Here is a 17,263-nt window from a genome sequence, read left to right as displayed (position 1 = left end):
CATTGTTAGGATTGTTGGTGGTTATAGGTGTTGGTGTGAAGGCCTGAATAGAGTGAAGGAGTTTATTTACTGTAGACCAAAAATGTTTTGGTTTATGGCTGCAATTTTTTGGAATCTTGTGTTTTATGCCTTTTTGTTTGCTTTCATTTGGTACTTGGGTGATGTCCAAGATGTCTGAAAGCATGGCAATTATTTTAGGATTTGTTTTGGGACCTCATTTTCCATCCTTTGTCTCTTGGGTTCATGAGTTACTTTGTTTGGTTAACCATGGAGATGGGTTGAATTTGGCTGTTTTTTTATTCTTAGTGGAACTAACTTATTTAGGGTATGTAAGAAGATTCTATTAAATTCAAAATCTGCTTCTTTTAAACAGGGAGTTTTTAGTATGTTCCAGTTGTATTGTTTAGATTGGAAATGGAAATAAAAGTATGCATTTGGAATATGGAGAGGTTACGTATTTATGTGAATTGAGATTGCTTGTGAATATGGATATATTGTCTCATTGCAAATGTTGGAAGTTGGTTCCTAATTGTATCGGGGAGACAGCCAGAGACGGATCCAGATCCAGCACTAGGTGACCTAGGCAATTGCTTAGGGTCTGTGTTAGCTTGGAGGGCCCATGTTGGCTTGTGTGTGTGTGTGTGTGTGGGGGGGGGGATAAAAAAAATATCTTTAAATAAAAAAGTCCAAAGACTTCTGTAAACACTGGATGAGCTTTTTGGACCTCCTGAGAGACTTTCTGTAAGAACAGAAGAGGGCTTTAGGACTTTGCGGGAGACTTCTGTAAAGAACAGCAAGCCCCAGAAACCTCAGCATGTGGATAACAGCCTAACCGAAACATAAACTATAACAGCCAAATCTGAGTACATCACCACAGGAGATTTGATTTGTTAGCCAAAGCTGAGCAACAAAAGGGGATTTATCCAGCAAATGGAGCATGTACAGGACTGAAACCGCCAAAACATTGAGTACAGCAGCAAAAGTGCACAGTGAGTGCAACAGCAAAAGTGTCTGTGGGTGTTAAGTGACTTTGTTAAGAGGGAAACCCCGAGCCTTGATAATGCCCCTGTTTTGTGGGCTGTCTAGTTAAGTGACTTGGTTTGCAGTCAAACCCTGAGCCTTCATAATTGGCAAATAAGTGCCTTAAACCTCTACACCAACTGCTAGATCTCCTTTAATTTATTTAGGTTCATAGGATGATACTAGGCTATTGACCCATCGGCCCTTATAAGTCTAGTCAAGAATTTTGCCCATGTTCCCACAAAGTCAGCACCTGTTTTCCCTGTCCAGCAGGGACACAGCTGGGATCCCAAGGGTATATTTTCTGTTTCCCATCCAGTCGTCCAGGTTCCTCTTAAAAAGGGCTACACAGGTACTCTGCTTACATAGAGAGGGAGTCTAATTCCACAGATGGGGGAGTATTTGGGACACAAATCTATCCCGTCAACAAGTTCTATTAATATTACAGACCAGGTTAAAGCCTTGCGTGTGAGTTGCATGAGTGAAGTTTGTCTTTGGATATGCAGCAACTCCATCAAGGCTGGGTCTGAAATGGCCTTGTATGCCAGGCAGAGGTCACCTCTGAGCAGTCTGTATCAGACTGAGTAGAGGGACAGGGCTTTTAGCCTATCTGTATAGGATAGGTGTTTGAGACCCTGTATTTTCCTGGTCAGGAACCTCTGTGGTCTCTCCAGCTGCTGCATGTGCTTAGCAAGGTACATGCCAAAGGGGGCATTGTACTTGAAAATGGGCCTGATAAGGGAGGAATACAGGGATGTTATGACCTCCTTGTTCCTGGATGAAATGCCTTTACATGTTTACATAAAAACATTTGCATGTTTTTGTTTTTTTTTTGTTTATTTGTTTTTTGCTTTTGTAAATCCCTGAGGATTGCAGTCTATCAATATCAGTCATAGAATTTCATAGTTGTGCTATTCAGAGTCAGTGGTGCAACAGGTAGCATACTTGAAGGCTGTATGTTCTCTTCCCACATCAGACAGATCAATTGTTGACACTACTGAGCAGCATAAGGGGGGTGCTGCAGTCCTGAGTGTGCCCTCCTTTAGATGAGATGCCTACTAATTATGAACCTGTTGTCTGTTTGCCAGCCATTCCTTATTGTTTATCACCAAAACTAACAGAGGCAATTTTATTCTTCAAGGGCAGCAAGCATTGAATTTGTAGATAAAGCACTGAAATGCAAAGTTGTTTGCCAGCAGCAACCTCTTTATTAGTTACAGATCACTTTAATGTGGAATTATTCAGATGACTTTTACTTCTGCAGAGATTGTGCATATATATATATCTCAACCTCTTAGTGCAAGAAATGTGGACAAAGCCTGACAAAATGGGCAGACTGTGAAGGCTGCCAGCCCAGCTAGCTAGACTTTTGTTAATAATTCTATGTCTTTGTAAATATTAATATGATCCATAGGTTTGTCTACAAATGTAAGTAACCTATGTGTTATGTGCTGAGCTTCAAAAATGTAACCACAGTGTACCCTGCTGGAAAATAACAGAAATGTATATGGACTATATGCCTGTCCAAATGTATGTTTTCATAGCAGAAGTTGGAACATAAGAGTTAACTTGCAAACTCTGAGAAAATAAGTAAAAGAGTTTTATGATTGTGTTTACCACAGCTAGAAGACAGAACGTCTGCAGCTAGATTTTCTTTCTGTTGTCTTAAGACAGAAATAATTACTAGGTTTAAAATGTAAAAGTGTTAATTGTTTTATAACTTCCAGTTTCAGGCAAGCTTCTAAGAGAGAAGTATTTTTCATAGAGACATGTTAAATTCTGTTGGTATCTATTTAACCTGGGAACTAGAGGCAAGTATCAAATAGTGATGTCATCTAGCTAGCCCAGCAGTAATGTGTATTATTAATTCAAGAACCATCTCATAGAGAAAGTCTGGGCATTTTGTATCTTGTCTTGGACTTGTAAACATCTTTCAGCACTTTTCATCTGTATTTGCCTTGCTCTGTAACTAAGACTTGGATCATGCTATCTCTCTTAGAGATAGATAGGAATATAGTAAGACCAGTCTAGATGTTTTCTGTATTTATGTGAGACTGTCTTGCAATATTGTTTTAAAGTATTTCCTGTGATTTTGAACTCTGTTGTCACTGTAACGAGTTAAGGAGTATTGTCTTGTTCTTTTATTATTTATTATTAAATATATTTAAACCTTTTATTGTGGCTGGTAGAGATCTTTAAGCTCTGAGAGTACTTGCATATGTATGTTGTGACACTGTATAGGCCACTAATAAATAGCCTTAGCCTTGGATACACTTTCCATTTGGATAAAAGTAAAATTACACAGTAAGATTGGGCACCCTCTGGTAAGGGCCTTTATAGGTTGGTGGCAGTGATAACTACCTTATAGTCTGGGTAGAAGGGGGCATAGGTAGTAAACCTGTGCCAGCCTTCCTCAGGAGTGTGTTTGTATATAAACCAAATCTCAAAGTGTGTGTATGTGTGTGTGTGTGTGTGTGTGTGTGTGTGTGTGTGTGTGTGTGTGTGTGTGTGTGTCAGCTACTTGGGCAGGGACATGAAGCACTGGTTGGACAGGGAGGGGTGCTGGAGGTTTTGGCTTGACCAATTGACTGAGATCTGAACCCTACAGCTATGCTAGTGGGGAGTCTTACTGGGGATCTGGAGAGAGAGGGAGAAACCAGCTCCAGACTGACTGTGATCCCTGTGTGCTCTTAAGGGAAATTGTAGTTTACTGTGTGTGTACCTGTCATCCTCCCAATGTGTACGTCCCTCACTGGTGCTAGTGGTGAGGATTGAGGCTCCTTGATTACTGGGCCAGTGCAGGGGCAGCACATATAAATTGGTGGCAGTGGTGGAATATCCACATCATATATTAATTGGTTGATAGTGGTGAGCTAGCCACATCATATATTAATTGGCTATTAGCGGTGTGGATATTGAATTCCTGTAGCTTGTGGACAATGATCACTGAACGTGTTTTTGTACTCTAAATCAGCCACTCAGTGAACATTCAGAGTTCATATCACAATTGTTTTATTTGTTTTGTTAGCTTAGTTAGTCAGGGAGAGCAGGGAAGCATGTCAGCAGAGGAGTATGGCAAGTTGACAAGGAGCCAGTTGGCTGCGATGTGCCAGGCTAAAGGACTGGTGCATGCCAACCTGACTAAAGCAGACATGATTGCAGCTGTAATCATAGCTGTATCAGAGAATAGCAACCAGGAGGACGATCAAACTGGCCGTGGAGATGTACAACTCTCAAAGAATGGACAGCGCAACCTTTCCATAGAGGACTTAGAAATCCATCTGGAGTTAAAGAGACTTGAGACAGAGGCCAAGCATTTGAAAATAGAGGCAGCATAGAGACTGAGGTGTCTAACAACTGAGGAAAATGAGAAACTGCTATGCCTGGAAGCTAAGGAGAAGGAGAGGCAGAGGCAACATGAAAAGGAGATGCTGACTTTTCACCAGAATCATGGAGGTAATGAGAAAGGGAGTAACTGAACCCCAGAAGCAACAAAGGTCAGTAAATTTCTTTCACAATTTACAGAGGGAGATAATTTTGATAGTTTCATTCATATGTTCGAGAGAGCATATAAACAGTATGATGTTGACCAAGGGCTCTGGGTACGGTTCCTGACCCCCTTACTCCATGGTAAAGCTGTAACTCTTCTTTCTAAACTGTCTGATCATGACTGTTTAAATTATAATGTTGTAAAGAACTGTTTGCTAGAAATTTTTAAGTTAACACTTGAAGCTTATTGGAAAAAGTTTTGTGAGTATAGACACAAGGCAGAGGAAACTGTGTGAATATGTTGCTGAACTAAGCACTTATTTTCATAGGTGAGTGAGTGAATGTCAGGTCACTACTTGTGAAGGGCTGGCAGACCTTTTGGTGAGGGAACAAGCCCTTAGCACTTTGCCTGAGGACATGAGAATCTGGTCAGGTGATAGACAATGCTTTACTGTATATGAGTTGGGGAAGAAGGGAGACCTATACCTAGCAAGCAGGGCATCCCTGCACAGGAAAGGGACACTCAGTGCTGCTCATGGGTCTAAGGTAACCCATTATTGGCAGCCCAGACTGCCTCAACAGAATCTGCCAGTAACAGGGGAAGCCACTAGTCCAAGTATATGTCCAGGACCTAGTATTAAATGTTTTAAATTCAACCAGTGGGGCCATGTAGCATATAGATGTCCACATAGGCAAGGTGGGGAACAAAAGGTGGGAGAGCCAGTAAGTGGAAATGACAAAATGCCAATAGTAGGTTTTCTCGAGACAACAAGGGTACCAAACTACCACCCTGCAGATGACCTGATAGGGAATTATTTTGGTAATGCAGTACTGCGTGTTCATGCAGTTACACGCAGTCATGCTTGGAGACAAGCATGTGGATCTGGTAGCCTGGGGGAGACCCAGACATACCGCACACTTGCAGCCAGGACTGGTGAGGTGGTTACTTCAGGGAGGGAGCTACCCTGTAGCAGTGAGACTGAAGGTGAGCCACAGCTCCTTGTGGGTACCGATGTTCCCTTGGACAGAGTGACTGCAAGGGCAGAGGTGAGTAGTAATACCCAGGCTGACAGTGAGGCACCGCTGTCAGAGGATACCAGACTTCCTGTGGAAGAGGAGCTGGTAAGGGCTACAAAGAGAGAGGCCTGAGAGAGGTAACTAGTGAAGCACCTGATTCTCAAGGGAAGGGGGTATCTGTATACTGGGACAAAGGATTACTGTATAGAGAGTATAGCCCTGAGGGAGGGCTAGATGGTTAGAGAATACAGCAGTTGGTAGTGCCGAAACCCTACCGTCTGGCACTTCTAGCCATAGCCCATGATATTTCCTTTGCTGGTCATATGGGCATAAAACATACAAAGAGATGTATTATGCAGAACTTCTATTGGCCTGGGATTCCCAAAGATGTAACAGGGTACTGCAGGGCCTATGAGCAGTGCCAAAAGGTAGGCAAGGCAGGAGACAAGGTGAGAGCTCCTTTGATGACTTTGCCTGTGATTGAGGAGCCATTTCAGAGGGTAGCTATGGGTATTGTGGGGCCTCTAAGTACCCCAGTTCCACAGGGAAAGGTATATCCTAGTGGTAGTAGATTATGCTACCAGATACCCTGAGGCAGTGGTTCTGTCCTCCTTTGAGGCAGACACAGTGGCAAATGCTTTGTTAGAGATTTTCAGCAGGGTAGGTTTCCCAAAAGAAATACTGACTGACAGAGGTGCCAATTTCATGTCAGACCTGTTGGCTTGTCTGTGGAAGTACTGTGGGGTGAAACACCTAAATACCACCCCTACCATCCAAAGACTAATGGTCTTATTGAGAGGTTAAACTCTACACTCAAGACCATGCTACGGGCATTTGCAGACCAGTTTAAGAGGGACTGGGACAGATATTTGCCCCATCTGTTATTTGCTTACAGAGAGGTTCCCCATGAATCCTCAGGTTTTTCACCCTTTGAGTTGTTGTATGGGCATAGGGTGAGGGGACCTCTAGATTTAATTTGAGATGAGTAGGAGGGTGAGTGAATCCCACAAGGAGTCTATTGGGGCATATGTCCTTAACCTCAGGACAAGGCTCAGAGAACTCATGGGCTTGGCCCAGGAGAACCTAGCAGAAGCGCAACAACAGAAAAGGTCTGGTATGACAGGAATGCTCAAGCTAGAGAGTATGCTGTAGGGCAGCAGATAATGTTTCTCATTCCTGTCAGACACAACAAGCTGCAGGCAGCTTGGGAGGGACCCTACAAGGTGGTAAGTAAGGTCAGTGATGTTAACTACATGGTAGAACTGCTAGGCAGGAGGCAGGGGCACAAATTGTACCATATTAACATGATGAAACCTAACCATGATAGAGAGATCCTTGTGCTGACTATTTTCAGTGGATTGCAGGATGTGTCTGAGGGAGATCTGGTGACTGATCTCCTCAGTGAGACTCAGACTGACACCTCAATGGAAGGGGTAGCAATGCCCCAGCAACTATCCCATACCCAGGTTCAAGAAATATGAACAGTGTTACAGGAGTTTGGGGAGATGTTCACTGGGAAACCAGGGTGTACCCACCTGGTGCAGCACCATGTGGATGCAGGACCCCAAATGCCTATTAAGCAGGCCCCTTATAGGGTGCTTGAGAGAGTCAAACAGATTCTGAGGGAGGAGATACAGGAAATGTTGGAACTAGGGGTCATTCAGGAGTCCAGCAGTCCTTGGGCCTCCCCAGTGGTGCTGGTACAAAAGAAGGATGGCAGCACCAGGTTCTGTGTGGACTACAGGAAATTAAATAGTTATACAGAGTTGGATGCTTACCCCATGCCTAGGACAGATGAAGCCCTAGAGCAGCTGGGTGGGGCTAAGTATCATACCACCATTGATCATACCAAGGGTTACTGGCAGGTGCCCTTGACTCCCAGTGCTAGAGATTGGTCAGCCTTTGTGACTCCTTTTGGTTTGTATGAGTTTGCAAAGATGCCCTTTGGGATGAAACAATGCCCCAACGACTTTCCATAGGCTGGTAGATCATATCCTAGCAGGAGCAGGAGATTTTGCCCTTGCTTACCTAGATGATATTGCCATCTACTGCCATTCCTGGCAAAAGCACCTTCAGCATATCAGGGAGGTGCTGGGCAGATTACAGAGGGCAGGGTTAACCATTAAGCCCAGCAAATGTCATTTGGGTATGGCAGAGGTCTCCTACCTGGGACATAGAGTGGGGAGTGGTAAGATCAGACCAGAATCTGCCAAAGTGGAAGCCATTCAGGCATGGCCTGCACCTATTACCAAAAAGCAGGTGAGGGCATATTTAGGGACAGCAGGGTATCACAGAAAGTTTGTCCCCAATTATAGTAACATAGCTGCTTCCCTCACAGACCTGACAAGGTGGTGTGGACCCAGCATGTAAACAAGTATTCCAGAAGCTTAAAGGAGCTTTAGGAGGACCCCCTGTGTTAGCCAATCCAGATTACAGCAAAGAATTTGTTGTGCAGGTGGATGGTTCAAACCATGGGATGGGGCTGTACTTAGCCAGATTTCTCCAGAGGGAGAAGAGCAACCAGTGGTTTATCTCAGTCGTGTCACTGTATTGAGCTATCAAGTATTGTCTTCTTCTTTTATTATTTATTATTAAATATATTTAAACCTTTTATTGTGGCTGGTTTGTTAGAGATATTTACGCTCTTAGCGTACTTGCATGTATTTGGTAACACTGTATAGGCCACTCCTAAATAGCCTTAGTCTTGGACACACTTACCATTTGGATAATAGTAACATTACACAGTAAGATTGGACACCCTTTGGTAAGGTCCTTTATAGTAGCTGATAAGTAGTGGTTGGTGGCATTGATAACTACCTTATAGTCTGGGTAGAAGGGGGGATAGGTAGTAAACCTGTGCCAGCCTTCCTCAGGAGTGTCTGTGTGTTTGTATATAAACCAAATCTCAAAGTGTGTGTGTGTGTGTGTGTGTGTGTGTGTGTGTGTGTGTGTGTGTGTGTGTGTGTGTGTGTGTGTGTGTGTGTGTGTGTGTGTGTGTCAGCTACTTGGGCAGGGACACGAAGCACTGTTTGGACAGAGAGGGTTCATAGGTTCATAGATTCATAGATTAGTACTAAGCTAACTGCCCTTGCGAGCCATTTTAAGCCTAGCCAACTATCCCTTGTGAAACTCAAACCCTGCACCTTGTGTTTGTAAGGCAAATACCTTTTGGCTTAACTACTCAGCTGAGATCTGAACCCTATAGCTATGCCAGTGGGGAGTCTTATTGGGGATCTTGAGAGAGAGGGAGAAACCAGCCCCAGATTGACTGTGATCTCTGTGTGCTCTTAAGGGAAATTGTAGTTTACTGTGTGTCTACTTGTTATCCTCCCAATGTGCATGTCCCCTCACTGGTGCTAGTGGTGAGGATTGAGGCTCCTTGATTACTGGGCCAGTGCAGGGGTGTCACAGGGACAAAGACCCAAAAATAAGGACAGATTTTAAATATTGCTCTTATAAAACTAGAACGTTGCTAGAGTAACATGATTTGTGTTGTTTAGATTTTCTGAAGGATTTGAGGTCTGAAACTCAAACGTATGTCATTATTTAGTGACTTCACTCCTTAGATCATCCCAGTGATTTGCCAGAAAACCACAACTTTCATGAGGAATAGACCAAAAATATGAGGCAGAAATCTGGACATTCTGCAAAAATCTGGACAGTTGAGAGGTATGCTGAATGTTATTGGTGTATCATAATGACATCCATTTGAGTGGCCTTTTATGGTTGAAAAGTTCTGAAATAGGTAGCCTTGTCATTATTGTTTCATATGCTTTGTTTCGCTGGTTATTGGAAAACATGTTCAAAACTACAAATTTAAAGCACACTCTAATACATGGTGTTGTATTAAACTTCTTCTTCTTCTTCTTTCGGCTTTTCCCGGTTAGGGGTCGCCACAGCGGATCACCTGTTTCCATTTCTTCCTGTCCTCTGCATCTTGCTCTGTCACACCAACCACCTGCATGTCCTCTCTAACCACATCCATAAACCTTATCTTAGGCCTTCCTCTTTTCCTCTTACCTGGCAGCTTCATCCTTAGCATCCTTTTCCCAATATACCCAGCATCCCTCCTCAGCACATGTCTAAACCAACGCAATATCGCCTCTCTGGCTTTGTCTCCAAACTGCCCAACCTGGGCTGACCCTCTAATATATTTATTCCTAATCCTGTCTACCCTCGTCACACCCAGTGCAAATCTTAACACCTTTAACTCTGTCACATCCAGCTCTGACTCCTGCCATTTTGTCAATGCCACTGTCTGCAACCCATATAACATAGCTGGTCTCACTACCCTTTTGTAAACCTTCCCTTTCACTCTTACTGGTACTCGTCTATCACAAATCACTCCTGACACTCTTCTCCACCCACGCCACCCTGCCTGTACTGTCTTCTTCACCTCTCTTCCACATTTGCCATTACTCTGAACTGTTGATCCCAAGTATTTAAACTCATCCACCTTCGCCAACTCTACTCCCTGCATCCTCACCATTCCTCTATCCTCCCTTTCATTCACACACATATATTCCATCTTAGTCTGGCTGACCTTCATTCCTCTCCTCTCTAGAGCATATCTCCACCTCTCCAGGGTCTCCTCAACTTGTTCCCTACTCTCACTACATATCACAATGTCATCTGCAAACAACATAGTCCACTGGGACTCCTGTCTGATCTCGTCTGTCAACCTGTCCATCACCAGTGCAATTAAGAAAGGGCTCAGAGCTGATCCTTGATGTAATCCCACCTCCACCTTAAACGCATCAATCACTCCCACCGCAGACCTCACCACTGTCACACTACCCTTGTACATATCCTGTACCACTCTTGCATACTTCTCTGCCACTCCCGACTTCCTCATACAATACCACAACTCCTCTCTAGGCACCCTGTCATATGCTTTCTCTAAGTCCACAAAGACACAATGCAATTCCTTCTGACCTTCTCTGTACTTCTCCATCAACACTCTCAGAGCAAACATTGCACCTGTAGTGCTCTTTCCTCGCATGAAACCATACTGCTGATCACTAATTATCACCTCTCTTCTTAACCTAGCTTCCACTACCCTTTCCCATAATTTCATGCTGTGACTGATCAGTTTTATCCCTCTGTAGTTACTACAGCTCTGCACATCACCCTTATTCTTAAAAATCGGTACCAAAACACTTTTTTTTTCCACTCCTCAGGCATCCTCTCACTTTCCAAGATTTCATTAAACAATCTGGTTAAAAATTCCACTGCCATTTCTCCTAAACACCTCCAAGCTTCCACGGTTATGTCATCTGGACCAACAGCCTTTCCATTCTTCATCCTCTTCATAGCTATCCTTACTTCCGCCTTGCTAATCCATTGCACTTCCTGATTCACTATCCCCACATCATCCAACCTTCTCTCTCTCTCTCTCTCTTTCTATTAAACAAAGAATATAATTTACTACAATCAGGAAGGTGATTCAGAAAGCGTAAACAACTCTTTTGAGCCACAATTGTCAAATAAACAAGCGACAACGTTAATCCTTCCAAGCAGCAAAGCACAGACTCATTCAGTTCTGGAACAACTTATTTAATAAAGTAAAAATGCAAACATGGGTTAGCGCTTTCACCTTTCGGCTTCTTCAGACCCTTTAAAACAAACACAATACTAGACAGTTTATATACAAATATTGGCGGGAAAATCACACTTATGTTGTCCAATGAGCATAACAGAATATATTAAAGAAAAAATGCTCTATTCAACCATTCATAAATTAAAACATTATTGACAAGTTAAACTTAAAAACTGTACTGATTATTAAGAAATAATAAAAAATAATAATAAAAAAGAGATAAATTCATCATGGATGTATAAATAGATAATACATATACAACAATAATAATAGTAATATAACATTTGTTTAAAATAATATATCATTTGTTTAAAAAATTTGTTTAAAAAAAAATATATGTATAAAACATAAACATATGTTTTATACATATATATATTTTTTTTAAACATACTTTTTTAAACAAAAAGTTGTTTACGCTTTATATTGCACTTTACTCGTTTGGACTCTTGATGCTCTGAGGACACCTTATGGACTTATGGTATGTTTACCATGTGTCGCTCCTTACATTTTTGACTGGGTTTCTATTTTTACTTTTGGCTATTTTGGTCGGAGCGTTTACTCTGCATAGGCTTTACTTTCTGAGTTATTTCTATAAAATATTGCGTGAATGGGCGTTCCTTCGTTGAAGGTTGTGTGTTAGGCCTGGCAAGCCAGCACGTAAAACTCTACTGCTAATCATTAGCGGACTGGAGTTCCACTGTGGCGACCCCTAACCGGGAAAAGCCGAAAGACACAACAACATTGCAATACCACCAGCTCTTTTATGCTGTCTATCCATTCTAAGGATGTTGTAGTGTGGTGGGAGCATTTTTTTTTTTTATTACTGGTTTTATCCAGGTTTCAGTGGTGACTAATATAATTGGGGTGTGGTGAGCTGTGCAGGGATGAATAAAAGCTACTTTGTTAGATAAGGAAATATCTGCAGGATCTGCTTTAGGATTAGAAACCAGATATTTTTGATTCTGAAATTCTCTGTATAACCTATCAGACTTTTTATGAGCATAATGTTGACTGTCATGCATACTGCAAGCTGCTAAGAAAAACATTCTCTGATGCTGATAAAAGGAGAGACAGGTGCAGACTTTTTAATATTCATCTGTAACAAATTGTAACACTTTTGCTGGGAAGTAGGATTTCATTCTGTTCCCACTGAAATCTCTCTTTCATTTTAGCTAAGGTGTCAGAAAATGGTAGCTTTTTGAGAGGGAAATTTGAAGTAGCACTTTCTTCAGAATTAGAATCTTCAGCTTGTGGAGAAATAACTGAAGAAAAACGCTTCGCCCTCATTCCCTAATCTTCTGGCTGAGAATCAGTGCCAGAAAGGGAAGGAACTCCTTTTCTTTTTCAATTTAAAGTAGGTGAAGAAATAGAATTTGAAACATTAAAAGCATAAAATAATTCATGTGCAAAGCTCAGCAAGTCTTCCATGACCAGAGTAATAAAAACAAGAGAAGAAACATTCTTGCTTGCTTTCTTTTCCCAATGAGACTCCCTGAAAAAAGATCAACTCATGACGAGGTCACTATCCAAGGGATCTGGCATCCTAGTAGACCCTCACCCACTCCTTCTATTGAGACCAACAAGAATGGTTTTTGCATCCTTTCCCATATGTGGAAATAATTTCTCTAATTCCCACTCCTTAATGTCTTCCTGAGGAGTACACAGAGGGACCCAGAGACATTGATGTGTGGTCAAGGGAACCGTGTCCTGCAAAACTGGGTCATCGATCATCAGCTGAGGCAGTAAAGGAGATGGCTTGACATCCAAAGATTCCCTAGTTGTTTTCCTCTTCCTCTTCTTAAGGGCAGGAGAAAGAAGGATCAAAGACGCAGGTAACTGCTACGTGGTCCAAATGAAAAAGAGGCCTGAAAGATGGGTACTGGTGCCTATGAGAGTCAGTAAACTTCCAAAAGAAAATTAAAGATTTTGAGGTAAAAAAATAAATGATAATTCCCCAAAAACAAATATCCTTCCCCTAACACTGTATATGAAAATGTATAAATTACAAAGAAAAACAATTTTTACAAAGTTTTGTCACACTAACATATACTGAGAAAAAAAAAATTTCCAACTGTATGTATATATATATATATATATATATATATATATATATATATAGGTATACTATTACTAACACAAAAATGCTTAGGTAGAGCAACTGTATGATCGACGTGTAATACTGAATTTCGTAATGTCTAACACTCATAATATCGAAATACAGATAGGCAACAACCGTGATTCGACCAATTCGATAGCACTTTTCTGATGTATCGCCGCAATTCAAGGGTCACAGTATGTATTGAGTCCTCCTACCAAGCACGATCACATCAACACATTTATTACGTGCCGAACACTGTACGTTAGTACATGTGAATACGATTGTCATCCTTTATTTATTTTTCCTGTGAATGCCACCCGTGAAAAGTGTCCCATAGAATTATCCAAGCATAATGAATGTTTGTACAGTTTAAGAAGTCATCCTTACTTCATTCCCATTATGTAACAGGAATTAATGGACATGCTGCACCTCAGAAAATCCAAATCCCATCGAGCTACGCGCTCGAGAGACTTAAACCTCAGCACTGAAATAAATAGGACATGCTGGAGGGACAGATTCATAACCCAGAGGCTCCCTTCACTCTGGAATAAAATCCCAGTCCAGGTTAGGCAGAGTCCCTCATTGACTCTCTTCAAGAGGAATCTTGATGAGTGGATGGGAGATCGTAGGTTTACCCCGGGTATCACTTCTGTGTCACTGTTAGACAGTGGCACAGTATACTAACCTCGAAAAAGGGCATAGCAAAATAAATTTAAAATGGGTGGCGAAAGCCAAACACATTCTGGCTAGGCTTATAAATCCCCTAGGGCAGATAGCCTAGTATGAACTTATGAACCTATGATACCATCACCAACACAAGATAAACGCCCTTCCCAATGATAATCATAGTACAGAAAATGAACACTACATCCCACGTAACTATCAAACATCGGTAATCACTTCGCCTGATGAGGGTGTGTTCCTTGATAGTTTAGCTTGTTAAAAAGAGCACTAACTAAAATGAACAATATTGGGCCACCAGTTCAAGAAACCCTCTAATAGTAAGCTGGTCTCTCCAGAACAACAGTTTCTGAAAATTAGCTTCCTTATTGACCAGTCGCCATCTCTTAGGAAAGGCGGGGAGACATGACAGAAGTTTGTTTTTTAGATCTTCAGCTCTATTTTGCTCTAATTGGATTGTATGTAGAACAGGCAGCTAACATATATAGCCTCTGTTTACCTAAAGGACTATGGAGCTGCCTATGCCACCCCTCCAATGCATTCTGGCTGCTTGGATATCGTACCAAACAGGGGTCAGATTGGTTCCAAAAGAAAACATCAAATAAAGGAGGTAACTTCTCGGCAGTAGATAGTCTCATACTGTATCTTCTAGGTCTACCAAGTACATAATTCTCTCTAAAAATGTTCATAATGGTTTACCCACCTCCAGCATGTCAGCTTCATTCTCATTAAGGGTATTAGCAACAGATTCCAGAGATACAAAAGCCAACACTGAAATCTGTTTACACAACAAAGAGAAACGGAACTTGCTACCAAACTCAGATGCAAGATGAAGCTTTTGAATTTGTCACCATACAATTTGGCAAAGGTGGAACCAACAACCCTTTGCAAGGCTGCTACTTAGATGTTGTAGGATGCAATTTACTGCTCCCTTCTCTAAATCACTAAGCACCATATGTAGACATAATTTCAGATCAAATCGGTCACATAGAAATAATACGCACTTCCAAAATGTATTATAGAAGTCCTCTGTCTTTCCAGGCAAAATACCATACACTACAGGAATAATTTTAAATTCACGTGACCCTTCCAGTTTACAATTTATAGAGTATGAAGATTCCATCCACTAAAATGTATTCAGATGCACACAGCACTCTTAAATTACACTCGGTTGTAATAATAACACAGTTACCCATTGTACAGGACTGCCCAGTATGTTTAATAATGAACTGACCATTTTTTATGGGCAAATGCTCTGCAGTTGAATCATGGAACATGCACATATCTAAGTACATTTCCCTTCTTTTCCACTGTCTCACTCTGTTCACAGTTTATTTTAATCCACAAGTGTTACCTAACAAATTCACGACTGTACTAGGTGTATCTGGTAGTATCTCAGAAACCACCTTACAGGGATCCTCCATGGACTGCTCAGCCCTTCTCTTAACAGTAGCCCTAACTTTATACACTTCGGTTTTGATAGCGTCAGGGCATGAACATTCAAAGTACTTTTCATCAACCTGTGTGCATTGCCAACTACTTCTGTGACACATCTGCCTCTGCACTTGTCTTTAAGTTTCCTAGTGCAGCACCAATACCACAAACTGTTTTCTCATAGGTATACATATAATCATCAACACATAACATTTGTCTCCCTTTCTGACTTAAAATTGCGGTATCCATATTGCCAATTACACTGGAAACAGATCCAACATCAGCATCTACCATCGTATCCCTAGTGGGAAAAGGTTAAAAAATTCTGCATTGTACTTGGAAAATGTAACCTATGCATGCAGCATGCCTTAAAACGTATGTTTCACTACACTTACTTAGGTATATCACAGTCTACACTTCTTACTGATATATATCTGTTGCGTTAAGTCCGCAACTCCCTCCGTTAATGTTCCTAACACACCTCTTTGATTATTTACATTGTTTTACACTACCTACGTTGTAATAATGCGTGCCTACGTAAATATGTATATCTGAACATAGAATCAATGAAGATTGAGTGTAACATGCCACTAGATCATTATAACTTGATCATTTCTGGTACGTTAAACTGCCATTTTCAAAACAGTGATTCGAGCATGTGTGTCTCCCCATACCCTGCAGTAATATTAAACCTATATATAATATATATGTGTGGGTATGTGTGTGTGTCTATATATATATATATATATATATATATATATATATATATATATATATATACACTAAGCAAAATGGAAGCCTGCTATAACAGAATTGCCTGCTTTGCTGCAAATTGCTCATATAGAACTCATCACTGTACTGCTTTGAGACAACTCCACTGGCTTGAACTGCCCAACCTCCTAACCTACAATCAGCTCTGCCTCTGTCATTCTATCTATTACCTCCCCAATAAGTGTCCTGCCCTCAAAAACCTAGTACAACATCACTCAGCCAAAAGGCCTCTTAGACCATCAAGCAAACTACTACTAGAAGTCACCAACAGCTACAATAGCTTTGGAAATGCGCTAAATAGTAGTTCAGTGACTAAAAAATAGAACTCTGTCCCCACTAGCATTCAAAACACATCATCCAAAGCCTCCTTTAAAGACCTCATCAGGCAACATCTCAAGCAAAGTTGACAGTGCCATGATTGCTCCCCAGGCTAGTGAAAGCGGATAACATATGCATACTAAATCTAGAGCACTTGATAATAATTTTCAATCTTACTCACAAACACTGGCTAATCTACAATGTATGTACTGTACTTGTGTACTATGTATGTATTCTACCTATGTTCCAAATTTCAGCTGTACACCACAAATCTATTAATTACCTTCATTTTTAAAATTAATATTTTTTTGTTTGTTCTCTCCACTGTAACTGTTTATGTGCCGCATACCACTGTAAAAACATGTCTCTTGTAATTTGTGTGTATACTGATCATGTCTAAATAACTAAATGTGTCTGTAATTTTTCTTTGTTGAGCTTTTCTCCCTGGGCCTCTGCTGAAAAAGGGCATTTTCAGCTCAGTCAGACACCACCGGTTAACAAATGTAAAATAAATAAAATAAAATAATATATATATATATATATATATATATATATATATATATATATATATATATATGTATGTATGTATCTATATATGAATTTATATATATATATATATATATATATATATATATATATATATATGTATGTATGTATAAACAGAAAAAAGTTTTTCGTCAGAAAATAAAGAAGTGGAAGGGTTTACAGAGCAGGGTACTTACTTCCTGGTCTTGAAGGATCATTAGGCAACCATCAGTTCCACAAATGCTGCAGAGGAAGCCCACTTCAGCGGCAAGAAAGCTCAACAGCTTTTGGAACCCAAACTACCTTTTTGT

Source organism: Protopterus annectens, chromosome 8.part0 (genome assembly GCF_019279795.1).
Source record: "Protopterus annectens isolate FY-2018-M chromosome 8.part0, PAN1.0, whole genome shotgun sequence".
Lineage (NCBI taxonomy): Eukaryota > Metazoa > Chordata > Ceratodontiformes > Protopteridae > Protopterus > Protopterus annectens.
This window is presented reverse-complemented; position numbering follows the sequence as displayed.